At 41.8% G+C, this 12,747-nt stretch overlaps 1 pseudogene; it reads right to left on the reverse strand.

The window, feature by feature from the left end:
• Positions 1 to 8,013: 8,013 nt before the first annotated feature.
• Positions 8,014 to 8,761, reverse strand: LOC139012770 (THO complex subunit 3 pseudogene; annotated as a pseudogene).
• Between the last annotated feature and the right edge of the window lie 3,986 nt (positions 8,762 to 12,747).

A 12,747-nucleotide genomic window follows, 5' to 3' on the forward strand; every position in this document is an offset into this window, starting at 1 on the left:
CTCTCCAATGAATTGTTCAACATTGCCCCTCAGGATTGTATGGGAACTCTCATTTCTCCATATCCTTCTCAACTCTTGATATTTTCACATCTTACATTTTGCTAGTCTTATGAGTGTTAAGTGCTATTTCCTAGTTTTGATGGGCACTTCCCTAATTACCAGTGGAGTTGAATTTTTCCCATTTGTTTGTTCACTGCTTGGACTCCTTCCTCTGAGGATTGTGTAGTCATTGCCTTTGCATGTCTAATTAGGTGTTGGCCTTTTTCTTATTGATTTGTAAGTTTCAAAGAAGTACATATTTGGATATTAACCCTTGGTTTGTTTTAAGGGCAAAGGCTTTTTCTCAGTCTGTGACTTCTTTTTTAATTCTGTTTATAGTATCTTTTGAAAAATTAAAGTTTATATTTGATGAAGTCAAACAGATATTCTCCTTTATTATTTATGCTTTTTGTGTCTTGTTTAAGGGATCCTTAGCTCTGGCTGTTATGCTCAGTGGTTAGAGCATCGGCCGGAGCATGGAAGGGTCCAGGGTTCAATTCCCAGTCAAGGGCACGTAGCTGAGTTGCAGGTTTGATTCCTGGCTCCGGTCCAGGCGTGTGTGGAAGTCAACAAATCGATGCGTCTCTCTCACATTGATGTTTCTCTCTCTCTCTCTCCCCCTCCCACCCTCCTTTCCACTCTCTCTAAAAATCAATGCAAAAAATATTGTTGGGTAAGGATTAAAAAAAACAACAACAGATCCTTACCTACTTTGAAGTCATAACTATATTCTCCTATACTTTATGCTAATACTTTTAAGCCATTTTTCTTCTTTCAATATTTGAATATTAGAGCAATCTGGTATTGATTTGGGGTATGCATCTAATTTAATTTTTCAATTTGAAAAGTCATTTGCTATAATACTATTTATTGGATGGCTCATCAGTTCTCCACTGGTTGGTAATGCCATCTTTATCATATGTCAAGTTTCCATATATATACAGGTCAATTTCTAGGTTCTCTATTCTTACTCATTGATCTTTTTATCAATTCTGCACAGATATCAAACTATTTTCTAAACAGGTTTATTGAGGTCTAATTAACATATAGCACATTGAATATATTTACTTTTTAATTTCATAAATTTGACTTATACATTCATGAAACCATCACTGCACTTAAGACAATGACCATCCCATCCCCCACAACGTTTTATGATGAGACTTCTTGGCAATCCCTTATCTTTGTTCCTCTCTGACTCCTCATCCACAGGTATCCAATGATCTGCTTTCCATCGCTATAGATCAGAAATTTTCAAGTTTTTTTCATCTCATGCATACATAAACTAATTACTAAAATTTTGCAGCACAACAAAAAATATATTGTACTTTTTGCCGATCTGACAAAAAAAGGTATAATTTTGATTCATTCACACTCAAAGGCTATTGTAGTGTTGACTGTTGTCAATTTTTTATTTGACAATCTAAGGGAAAAGAGGTTAGTGCCCTGACTAAAAACTCAGGCATTGCATGTTTTTTTTTTTTTTTAAATATTTTTTTTATTGATTTCAGAGGGGAAGAAAGAGGGGGAGAGAGAAACATCCATGATGAGAGGAAATCATGGATTGGCTGCCTCCTGCAAGTCCCCCAGTGGGGATCAAGCCCACAACCCGGGCATGTGACTTTGACCGGAATCGAACCTGGGACCTTTCAGTTTGCAGGCCGACACTCTTTCCACTGAGCCAAACCAGCTAGGCCAGGCATTGCATGTTTTAAAAATTCTTGTGGCACACTGGTTGAAAGTCACTGCTATAGATTAGTTTGCATTTTCTAGGACTTTATATTAATGGAATCATACAATATATACTCTTTTTTAAATAATTAATTTAATTTCGCACAATCGTGGTGAGATTCCTCTATGTTGTTGTGCACATCAAGAATTCATCCCTCCCCAAAAAAGGAATTCATTCCCCAAACAAATAAACAAGGATTTCATTCCCTTTAATATTTTTGTTGATTTCAGAGATGGAGAGGGAGAGAGAGATAGAAACATCAATGATGAGAGAGAATCATTGATAGCTGCCTGCTGCCTCCTGCATGCCCCACACTTCTCAGCATGACGATGACTTTAGAATGCTTTAACGTCCTTTTGAATTTGCTTATCATCTTCCATTATTATCTATTATTTTAGTCTCCCCCTTGTAATCTTAAAATTAGACTAATTTTTAAAAAATATTTTAAAATGTATTTTTGGAGACAGAGTAAGAGAGAGGGAGGGAGAGTGAGAGAAACATCAATGTGAGGGAGAAACATCAATTGGCTGCCTCCTGCACGCCCCCAAACTGGGGATCAAACCTACACCCTGGGTATGTGACCTGACCAGGAACCCAACCAGCAACCTTTCAGTGCACGGAGGACTGTCTAACTGACCCATGAGCCACACAGGCAAGGGCTTGTTATCTTTATTTTTGAGATGAATTACTGTTTAGTTTCTTCAAGTCTTCTATTGTTTGTTTTAGGATCATCATTGCTTCAAGCACTCTTCTCCCTTCTGGGCTAAATCTTCTTCCTGCTAAAGTAGTATCAGTAATTACTGTTGACTTTAAACAAATAAACGGCTAGAAATGCCTCCAGCAAATGGCTTTATTTGGGAACAACAAACAATTGCAGGTTGGTGACTTGCAGTCTAATGGCGAACCCGCAGGCCGGTCCAGAGAAAGGACGGATGCCCTTTCATGAACCTGGGAGGCTGTTGCAAAGGAAGATCCCATTGTAGGAAACGAAAGTTCCAAGTGTAGTGACTTCCCATTGGCTGGGCTACGGCAGCCTCCCATTGGCTGGGCTACGGCAGCCTCCCTTTGGCTGGGCTACGGCAGCCTCCCATTGGCTGGGCTTGGGCAGCCTCCCATTGGCTGGGCTAGGGCAGCCTCCCATTGGCTGGGCTACAGCAGCCTCCCATTGGCTGGGCTAGGGCAGCCTCCCATTGGCGGGGCTGTTACTGGGCAGGAGGAACGCTCCTTCCTCTAGCGAGGCAGTGAAACAGTATCACTTCCTGTTGGGGATGCAGGTGCCTCCTTCGCTGTGGGGTCAGACCGGTGCTTGAGTGAAGGGCGTCGAGTTCTCACTTCCAGCCTCCCGGCTCCATTTTAGACGGGGCTCCGGTTTCTCCGTTTCCACGTGGCCCCGCGCAGGCCCTGCTGTCAGTGCCCTCACAGGTGGGTCCTTGCCACCCCGGAGCTGCAGAGCTGGCGCTGGCCATGGGCGTCCCACCTGTGCCGGCTCCTCAGGGGTCTTCTGCCCTCCGTCTCTCCGCGGGTTCCGTTTCCGTCTTTCTCCCAGTACTTGCCCGTGCTTGCTTTCGAGCATGGCCTTCGATTGGCAAATATGTCCATCACCAGGGTCCCGAGGCTCCAGCGTCCCGAGGCTCCCGGGCCCCGAGGCTCCCGGGTCCCGACGCCCCCAGGTCTCGAGGCCCCAGGGTCCCAAGGCTCCGGGCAGGAAGGGTGAAGGGGTGTTCGGCAGACCCTGCATTCATTCTCCGAGAGAACTGGGGTTCAGCCGCCTTCATGGGGGCGCTGTGTGTGTGTGTGTGGCGGGGGGGCAGAGGGACTTCTGGGAGAGGCCTGCCTTTTCTGACTTGGTTCTTTCTTCCTTATTTGAGTATATGAGCTCAGTTATAATGGAAACAAGTCAGAATATTATGGGATTTAAGACGGGAATCAGCCGGGCGGTGTGGCTCAGTGGTTGAGCATCGACCTATGAACCAGGAGCTCACAGTTCCATTCCCGCTCAGGGCACCTGCCCAGGGTGCAGGAGGCGGCCGATCCATGATTCTCTCTCATCATTGATGTTTCTATCTCTCCCTCTTCCTCTTTGAAATAATAATAATAAAAAAGACTAGAATCAGTGATTCTCACATCAATTCCTACAGTCTTCCTGGGATGGACTTTAGGAATAAGGACAATATTTAATCAGGGAATATCAACTCCAGGCCCTTCTCGCCCACAAATGAAGTATGGTCACTCAGTTTCATAGTAAGTGCTGTCAAAACCCTAAATCCAGTGGAGTGAAGTTTAAAGATTGTATGGGCTTTATATAGTGACTCGTCAGTCCGGCAGCATCAAATGGAGCAGGTAGGAAGGAGCCCCAGAGAGCCATAAAAGGCAAGAGGCTTTAGGGTAGAAGGCGCGGGAACAAGGAATTTATTCTGGGTCAAAGAGCAGGTGAGTTGTTGCCAGGTTATTTTCCTTAGGGGGGTGGCAGGGGTCTATCCCGCAGATGGATTTATGCTGAGCAGGCGCCTCCTGATTGCCTGGCTTAAGATTCCATGGGGGTAGGGGGAGGAGGGAGCTAAGACTGTGCTGAAGCCTCATTTTGGTGTGGGCCTGTTGCCTTGTCTTTAACGGTGCCATGAACAGTCTTACTAAATATAGCAGATGTCGATCTTGGAGTACATTTGTCCCCCAGTGCCACCTCGAGGAAGGAATTGGAATAGAGACGCAGAGAGTATGTGCTAGTACTTATGTCCATTTTAGCCACTGAGATACCTCTTTTGCCTTTTGCATGTATTTCTCCTGTGAAAATAAGGCCACCTACAACAGTAGTGTGTCATTAAATAGTGATGCGAACATTTTTTCCTGACTGAAGTCACTAACTAGAAAGAATTTTAAAGAGAACATGTTACCACTTAATTAAAAGGTGGTAATTTAGGCCCAATGCAGACCTGCTGATTAAGTGTGAGCCTTGCTTTCACTTTACAGCACAGAATGCGATGGAAAAGTGAAAACAACTGGCCATCTTAGCAGCTGAACTGCCTCTGTGCCAGAATGTTTCCCTTTCTGTACCGGAGACACTGGCTCGAAGCTGTCTGCTACCTCTTCCTACTCCCGGAGTTCCCGTTTCTGGTGAGCACATTGTTCTAGTGTGAAAATACCTACTTCCTTGGGGGGTGTTGGGGGTTTCATGAGTTAATAAAGTGCTCAGAACAGTGCCTAGAACAAGTATGTCAAACTTGCGGCTGGCGGGCCACATGCCTCGTTTATTTTGACATGCTTGGCCTAGAACATAGTAAGTGCTATTTAAGAGTTTGCTGTTATCAGTGGGCATTCCCTGGATGTCAGGTGGTAAGAATACCTGAAAACAACAACCAGCACACACAGTCTATTGAGGAACCAAATAATATGGCAAATATTTTATATGTAGAAGAGGAATATATTACCTAACTTGTCAAGTAGGAGAAAACATCTGAAAGCAATCAAAGGAGAGTTAATAAAGAACAATTGGGTGGCCCGGCCGGCGGGGCTCAGTGGTTGAGCATTGACCTATGAACCAGAAGGTCACTGTTCGATTCCTGGTCAGGGTACATACCTGGGTTGCAGGCTTGATACCCAATGTGGGGTGTGCAGGAGGCAGCCAATCAATGATTCTCTCTCATCATTGATGTTTCTATCTCTCCCTCTCCCTTCCTCTCTGAATTCATAACAATTAAAAAAAAAAGAACAATTGGTTAAATTATCTCTGAACAATGGTACCATCAAATATACCGTTATAAAAAACTGGCTTTGGGTAGAAGGTTCACAGAAAGAAAGAGTAAGAAAGGAAGTGGGGATTGGAATAGGCTATAGCGGCTAAATAAAAATGGTTCTTATGGAACATGAGTCAGTGATATGATCTAAATACTATAAAAGGCAAAGGCCACATTTAGACATGGGAACAAACTGGCCTGAAGAGCAGAACATGCTTCATTATTCCATTTCCTTTGGCTCTTGCTGGGCCCCAGCTAAAAAAGCCTATTCAGACTTTCTTTTTGTTCTGTTTCCAAAAATCACATGTTGGCATAAAGTTGAGAGGAGTAAAATCTTGACCTGGAGTTTGGAAAAAAAGAGGAATACGAACAACTACACCCAAACCAGCTTGATGGGGACTTAACGACCTGTGGCTCATGTTTGGAAGAGAGAAGCTTCCATTACTGTATTCTGATTAGTCCAGAACAGTGGAATAAGAAATCACAGTGTAAAACTTCCAGCAGGGGGAATAATTATTGAACACCAGGAAGAACCTAACCACAAGAATGATTCGGTTAGTGGGACCAGCAGCCAATGGAAGTTGGGAATGAGAATATTATGGGTTCAGAAAACTGCCCCTCAGGCTGGCTTTAGCGTAAACCTGATCTCCTGAGAAAATACTGTGGTCAGTTAAGTCCAGTGAGCACTGATCCATCCTCGATCCCCAGTAGGGGGCATGCAGGAGGCAGTTGATCAATGATTCATCATTGATGTTTCTATCTCTCCCTCTCCCTTTCTCTCTGAAATCAATAAAAAAAAATATATATATATATATATATAAAGATGTTTGGGAAAGCCTGGATTTTTGCTTTGGGTGATGGAAGATGGATCTAAAAGAGCAAGAGCATATAGTAGGATAAAATAGCCAATTAGAACAAAAGGCTAAGGTTAGAGGCACAAGCGTTCTCTCCCACAACTTGTAGACTCCTAGGGTGATGAGATGTAGTAGTTCTACTGGAACATTCCTGGGTTACAACTGCTGTGCTGGCATAATTCTGAGAGTGCTTCTTTATATCCTCAGCAGTTTCCTCATTTGGGTGACAAATTTTATGCTCATCCTGTCTTTAAGGTTCTGTCCACTCCCTTTCACCGTCCAGTCATACAGGAGCCACAGTGTCTATTGAGATAAGGATGGAATATGTGTAAGAACGGGGAGGAAGTGATTGCAATTTTGGAGTTCATAAATAATTATGAGGGAAATCTCAAATATTTATTGACCCTCATAATATGATTCTCCTAAGTTTTGCCAGTCAAATGATCTTTGTGTTTCCCAATTTTCATTACCCAAGGACATTTGGGGCCATAGCTATAGGGATGAAGCTCCATAGCCTTTATCACCATTATTTAAAATGTCTTCTCAGCAGTCTATTGGCTTGGCATACCATAATTTAAGCATTCAACTTTTGTATATTTAGGTTGTTTCATTTTTTCTGTTGTATTTATTTATTTGTTAAGCCTCACCAGAGGATATTTTTCCATTGATTTTTTTTTTTATTGTCTAAAGTTTTACATAAGGCTTTTTTCCCCCCAATTGACCGCCCCCCCTCCAGCCATTCCCACCCCGGGCAAGCCCCCACTGCCCCAGTGTCTGTGTCCATTAGTTATGCTAATATGCATGTGTACAAGTCCTTTGGTTGCTCTCTAACCCCCCCTCCCCTGCCATTTGTCTCTGGATCTATTCTTGTTCATCAAATTATGTTGATCCTGATCAGATCCTGACCAGAACTTTGGCTGGAGATCCTGGCTAGAAGTCCTGGCTAGGCTGCTGATCAACTGAAGGCTGTCTCCGTGTCATTCCTTCTTTGCCGACTCCGTCCACACCTTGGGGAACCCCTGGACCTGCTGGGGTTGGACCCCAACATTTCCAAATGCCTCCTCAATTTCATATCGTAGAGGAGGGTGCTGAATCAAAGATTTGATTCGGGCATAAGACCAGTAGGGAATGTGCTAGGGGGAGAAACTGCAGCATGGAAAAATTACTGATTGTGTTGGGGGCAGGGGCCGTGGCATAGAAAAATTGCTGATTGTCTTAGAAAAACAATGTATTATGATTAAACCCAGCTAGGTGTGACCCCATTTTCCTCCCATTTGTACTTTTTATTTATTTTTTGGGCAGCCTGAAAAAAAGACTTTTATAATTTATAGCAATGTATAAATACTGTAGTTGCACATCAACTCGGAGAGACAGACCAAACTAATTTTATTTTTTTAAATATATTTTATTGATTTTTTACAGAGAGGAAGGGAGAGAGATAGAGAGTTAGAAACATCGATGAGAGAGAAACATCAATCAGCTGCCTCCTGCACACTCCCTACTGGGGATGTGCCCGCAACCCAGGTACATGCCCTTGACCGGAATTGAACCTGGGACCTTTCAGTCCGCAGGCTGACGCTCTATCCACTGAGCCAAACCGGTTTCGGCAGACCAATTAATTTTAGTTTAATCTGTCTCCCTCGCCAGGTCCTCCTAATCAGGAATCGTTGGGAAGCCCAAACAGCTTCACAGTTCCTGCTTTCCGACTACTGTCACATTTGCCATCTTTGTCATCACAGGCAAATGCCAGCAGAGGCCTTTTTGGGTGCCAAGCCACAGTGAAGGTCGGGGACTCACACTTCACCTGCCATAGCTTGTCTCCTGTCTCTACTTCAGCAATGTCAATAAAGTGATCTTCTGATGCTGAAGCCAGCATTTTCCCATCGTGGCTGAAACTGAGGGTCCTCACAGGCCAACACAGCCTGGAAAAGCACTGAACACACACTAACTCATCCACATCCCAGAGGCTGACCAAAGCATCTGCACTTCCTGTGGCAAAGTACTTCCCCGTGGGGTCAAACTTGATGCAGATGCAGTTAGAAGGGTGCGCCTTGATGGACTGCACATGCTTCAGCTCTGGGTAGCTGAGGATGTTGATGCAACCATTGCCATCTGTCAGGAAGAACATGTCATTGTCATTGTTCCAGGAGATTTCTTTGACCTCAAACTTGAACTGCTCCTCCGCTTTCGAACTGTGTGTCTTGGCATCAATAAAGGTCACCACATCATCAAAAAAAAAAAAAAAAAAATTATGTTGATCCTTATATCCCACATATGAGTGAGATCATGTGATATTTGTCTTTCGCTGACTGGCTTATTTTGCTTAGCATAATGCTTTCCAGTTCCATCCATGCTGTTGCAAATGGTAAAAGTTCCTTCTTTTTGATAGTGGCATAGTAGTCCATTGTGTAGATGTACCACAGTGTTTTAATCCACTAATCTGCTGATGGGCACTTAGGCTGTTTCCAAATCTTAGCTATTGTAAATTGTGCTGCTATGAACATAGGGGTGCATATATCCTTTCTGATTGCTGTTTCTGGTTTCTTGGGATATAGTCCTAGAAGTGGGATCACTGGGTCAAGTGGGAGTTCCATTTTTAACTTTTTGAGAAAACTCCATACTGTCTTCCACAATGGCTGCACCAGTCTGCATTCCCACCAGCAGTGCAGGAGGGTTCCTTTTTCTCCACATCCTCACCAGCACTTGTCATCTGTTGATTTGTTGATGATGGCCATTCTGACAGGTGTGAAATGGTATCTCGTTGTTTTGATTTGCATCTCTTGAATGAGTAGTGACTTTGAGGATGTTTTCATATGTCTCTGGGCCTTCTGTATGTCCTCTTTCGAAAAGTGTCTATTTAGATCCTTTGCCCATTTTTTGATTGGATCATTTATCTTCCTTTTGTTAAGTTGTATGAGTTCTCTGTAAATTTTGGAGATTAAACCCTTATTGGTGATACCATTGGCAAATATGTTTTCCCATGCAGTGGGCTTTCTTGTTGTTTTGTTGATGGTTTCTTTTGCTGTGCAGAAGCTTTTTATTTTGATGTAGTCCCAATTTGTTTATTTTCTTAGTTTCCAATGCCCTAGGAGCTGCATCAGTGAAGAAATTGCTTCGGCATAAGTCTGAGATTTTGTTGCCTTTGAATTCCTCTAGTATTTTTGTGGTTTCCCTTCTTACATTTAAGTCCTTTATCTATTTTGAGTTTATTTTTGTGTATGGTATAAGTTGGTGGTCTAGTTTCATTTTTTTTGCATGTATCTGTCCAATTTTCCCAACACCATTTATTGAAGAGACTGTCTTGACTCCATTGTATATTCTTGCCTCCTTTATCAAATATTAATTGAGCATATTGGTTTGGGTCGATTTATGGGTTCTCTATTCCTAGGTATCTTAATTTTTTTTGGTGCAATGGTAAATGGGATTATTTTTTTTGTTTCTCTTTCTCTGAGTTTATTATTGGTGTATAAAAAGGCCATAGATTTCTGGGTGTTAATTTTATATCCTGCCACATTGCCGAATTCATTAATTAGGTCTAGTAGTTTTTTGATGGAGTCTTTGGGATTTTCTATGTATAGTATCATATCATCTGCAGATAAGGACAGTTTTACTTCTTTTTTTCCAATTTGGATGCCTTTTATTTCTTCCTCTTGTCTGATCGCTATGGCTAGCACTTCCAGTACTATATCGAACAGGAGTGGTGAAAGTGGGCATCCCTGTCTTGTTCCTGTTCGTATGGAAAATGAGTTTAGTTTTTGCCTATTGAGTATGATGTTGGCTGTAGGTTTGTCATATAAGGCTTTTATTATGTTGAGGTATGATCCCTCTATTCCCACTTTGCTGAGAGTTTTTATCAAGAAAGGGTGTTGGATTTTGTCAAATGCTTTTTCTGCATTGATTGATATGATTACATGGTTGTCTCTCAATTTATGTGATGTATCACATTTATTGATTTGCGGATATTGTACCATCCTTGCATCCTTGGAATAAATCTCACTTGGTCATGGTGTATGATCTTTCTAATGTAATGCTGAATCCTATTTGCTAGAATTTTGTTGAGGATTTTAGCATCTATGTTCATCAAGGATATTGGCCTGTAGTTCTCTTTCTTTGTGGTGTCTTTATCTGGTTTTGGGTTTAGGGTAATGCTGGCTTCATAGAAAGAGCTTGGAAGTGTACTCCGTTGATTTTTAGAGAGTGGAAAGGAGGGGCAGAGACAGAGAGAGACACATCAATTGGTTGTCTTCTGCGCTCACCCCAACCAGGGCTGAGTATTGACTACATGCCCTTGACTGGAATCGAACCCATGACCCTTCAGCCCACAGGTCAATGCTCTATCCACTGAGCCAAACTGGTAGGGCCATTTATTTCTATTGTAAATACTGTAAAAGCTGGAAGTATGCATGCATGTTTTTAAAACATTTTAGATTAGTTAATTAAGATAAAATTCACAAAGAGGGGAAGGCTTAAGGACTGTGAGAGCAGCAGGAGGCAGAGGCTGTGAGGAGCAGTGACTTGATGACTAAGGTGTTTTCTTGTCTATACAATGTCCCTCATAGTCTTTTGTTATCTGTTTATAAGATGTTCCCACAGTTCTTTGGAATGTATAGTAGTAACCCCCCCATGGCAGGCTGGTGAAGGACTTGACAATCTGGTGATCAAGTGCTTTTGGACCTTGACTAGAGAATGTTGCACCTCAGATCTGGCTGGTGGGGAGGAAGTGAAGAAAAACTCTCCATATATACGCAGTATTGCTTTTTGTGTGCAACAAAGTATGATATATTTACATTTCCATGTTATACATCTTGTTTTAACTTATATATTTATCGTTTTCTTTCCTTTGTTATCCTTTCAAAACATGTTAATGGCCCATGGGAAAAAATATTTCCTGGGTAAATAAGTAGAAGAAACTTATGTAAATCTAAAAGAAATTCACTCTTGTCTTCCAGATGTCTTACTTTGTTTTATTAAATGACTTTAAAGAAGACTTTACTGTTTTTATTTTCTTTATTAGAAATTAAAATAGACTTTTGATGTTGGAAAAAGCTATTTTCTCTGAGAGAAAAAGGTTTTCACTTTTAGATGCTTGAGGTAGAGGGATGAAGTTTAGGAAAACTTACTTGGCAGTTGCTTGATATTTTTTCTGGATGATTTGTTTAGAGAGATGTGTGCATCTCAACTGCTTAAAGATCTCCTTTAGGAGAGATTTCTCACTTTCATACAGGATAGATAACAATGTAGGATGATGAGATTCTGCAGCTTTTGGTTGCTGGGATCATTCACATTTGAAGAATTATTGGAAAATGCTGAGAATGGTCTTGCAGAGTTCTCCAATAGAGTGGCGAGGCAAGCAAAGCAAGGTCAGAGCGAGCACAGAGCTGTGTGCTTTACAACTGTCAACCCATTTAACTCTCACGACAACCCTAGGAGGTGGGCACTGTTGTTTTCTGTGTCAGGGGAAGGATTTGGACAGACTTGATTTTCTAGTTAAATGCTTGATCCACTGTATGGTATTCGGGGCCAAGTGCTGTTCTCCCTTCCAGAAGCTGACTGCTGGGATAAGGGCTTCTCTGGGGTCAGAAAAGGCCAGTCAGCACCACTCTCACAGGATTGCATTCGAAGAAAAGAAGAAAATCATTGTCAAGGAGAATGATTAGTAGTCCTGGTTTTAGCCATTTGCAAAGTCCAATAAAAAGCAAATTCCAAAGCAGTAATGTGTTTCAAACGTGAGTGTTAACAGCTGTGCTCTCACTTCTTTGCAGAGTATAAATGTACAATTCCAAGCCTTTTCTTTGTGTTTAGAAAAAACTCTACCTTCACCTCAATGCTCTGGCCATACCACCTAGCTTGCTATTCCAAATTTACACCCAATTTCTTACTTTCTACATATATTTACTTCTCTTTAAGGAGAGATCTGTACAGAGCTAAAGTTTTAAAACAGCAAATTACTAAATTCTTAATCATCCTTCAACATCTGTTTATGTTTTTGAACACACACACACACACACACACACACACACACACGTATATAATGTTTTTAAAGAACTACCCCGCCCCACAAACCTATTTTTTCTTTATTTTCTTCTTCTTTCTGTTTTTCTACCTCCCTCCTTTCCTTCCTTTTCTTTTCTTCTTTTAAAGAATACTTCAAGGGAAACTATCCCTTAATGTCTGTGTTAGAAGACTGAAGGATGGTTGGATATTTTATATTCCCTTCTGGTCTCTGAGTCACTGAGTTTATTTGTTTTTTTAAAAGTCAGTCAAAGTTGCTCTGTCAAAACGAAACTAGTCTCCACGATTTAAAATGCTCATCTATCGATGAACCAATCGAACCACTCCCTACAAAATGAACAAACCAACCCCAAACACCTCAAATATAACCAAACACCTC

This window comes from Myotis yumanensis, unplaced genomic scaffold (genome assembly GCF_028538775.1).
Source record: "Myotis yumanensis isolate MYYU_CA2020_CCGP unplaced genomic scaffold, mMyoYum1.0.hap1 SCAF_6, whole genome shotgun sequence".
NCBI classification, from domain to species: Eukaryota; Metazoa; Chordata; class Mammalia; order Chiroptera; family Vespertilionidae; genus Myotis; species Myotis yumanensis.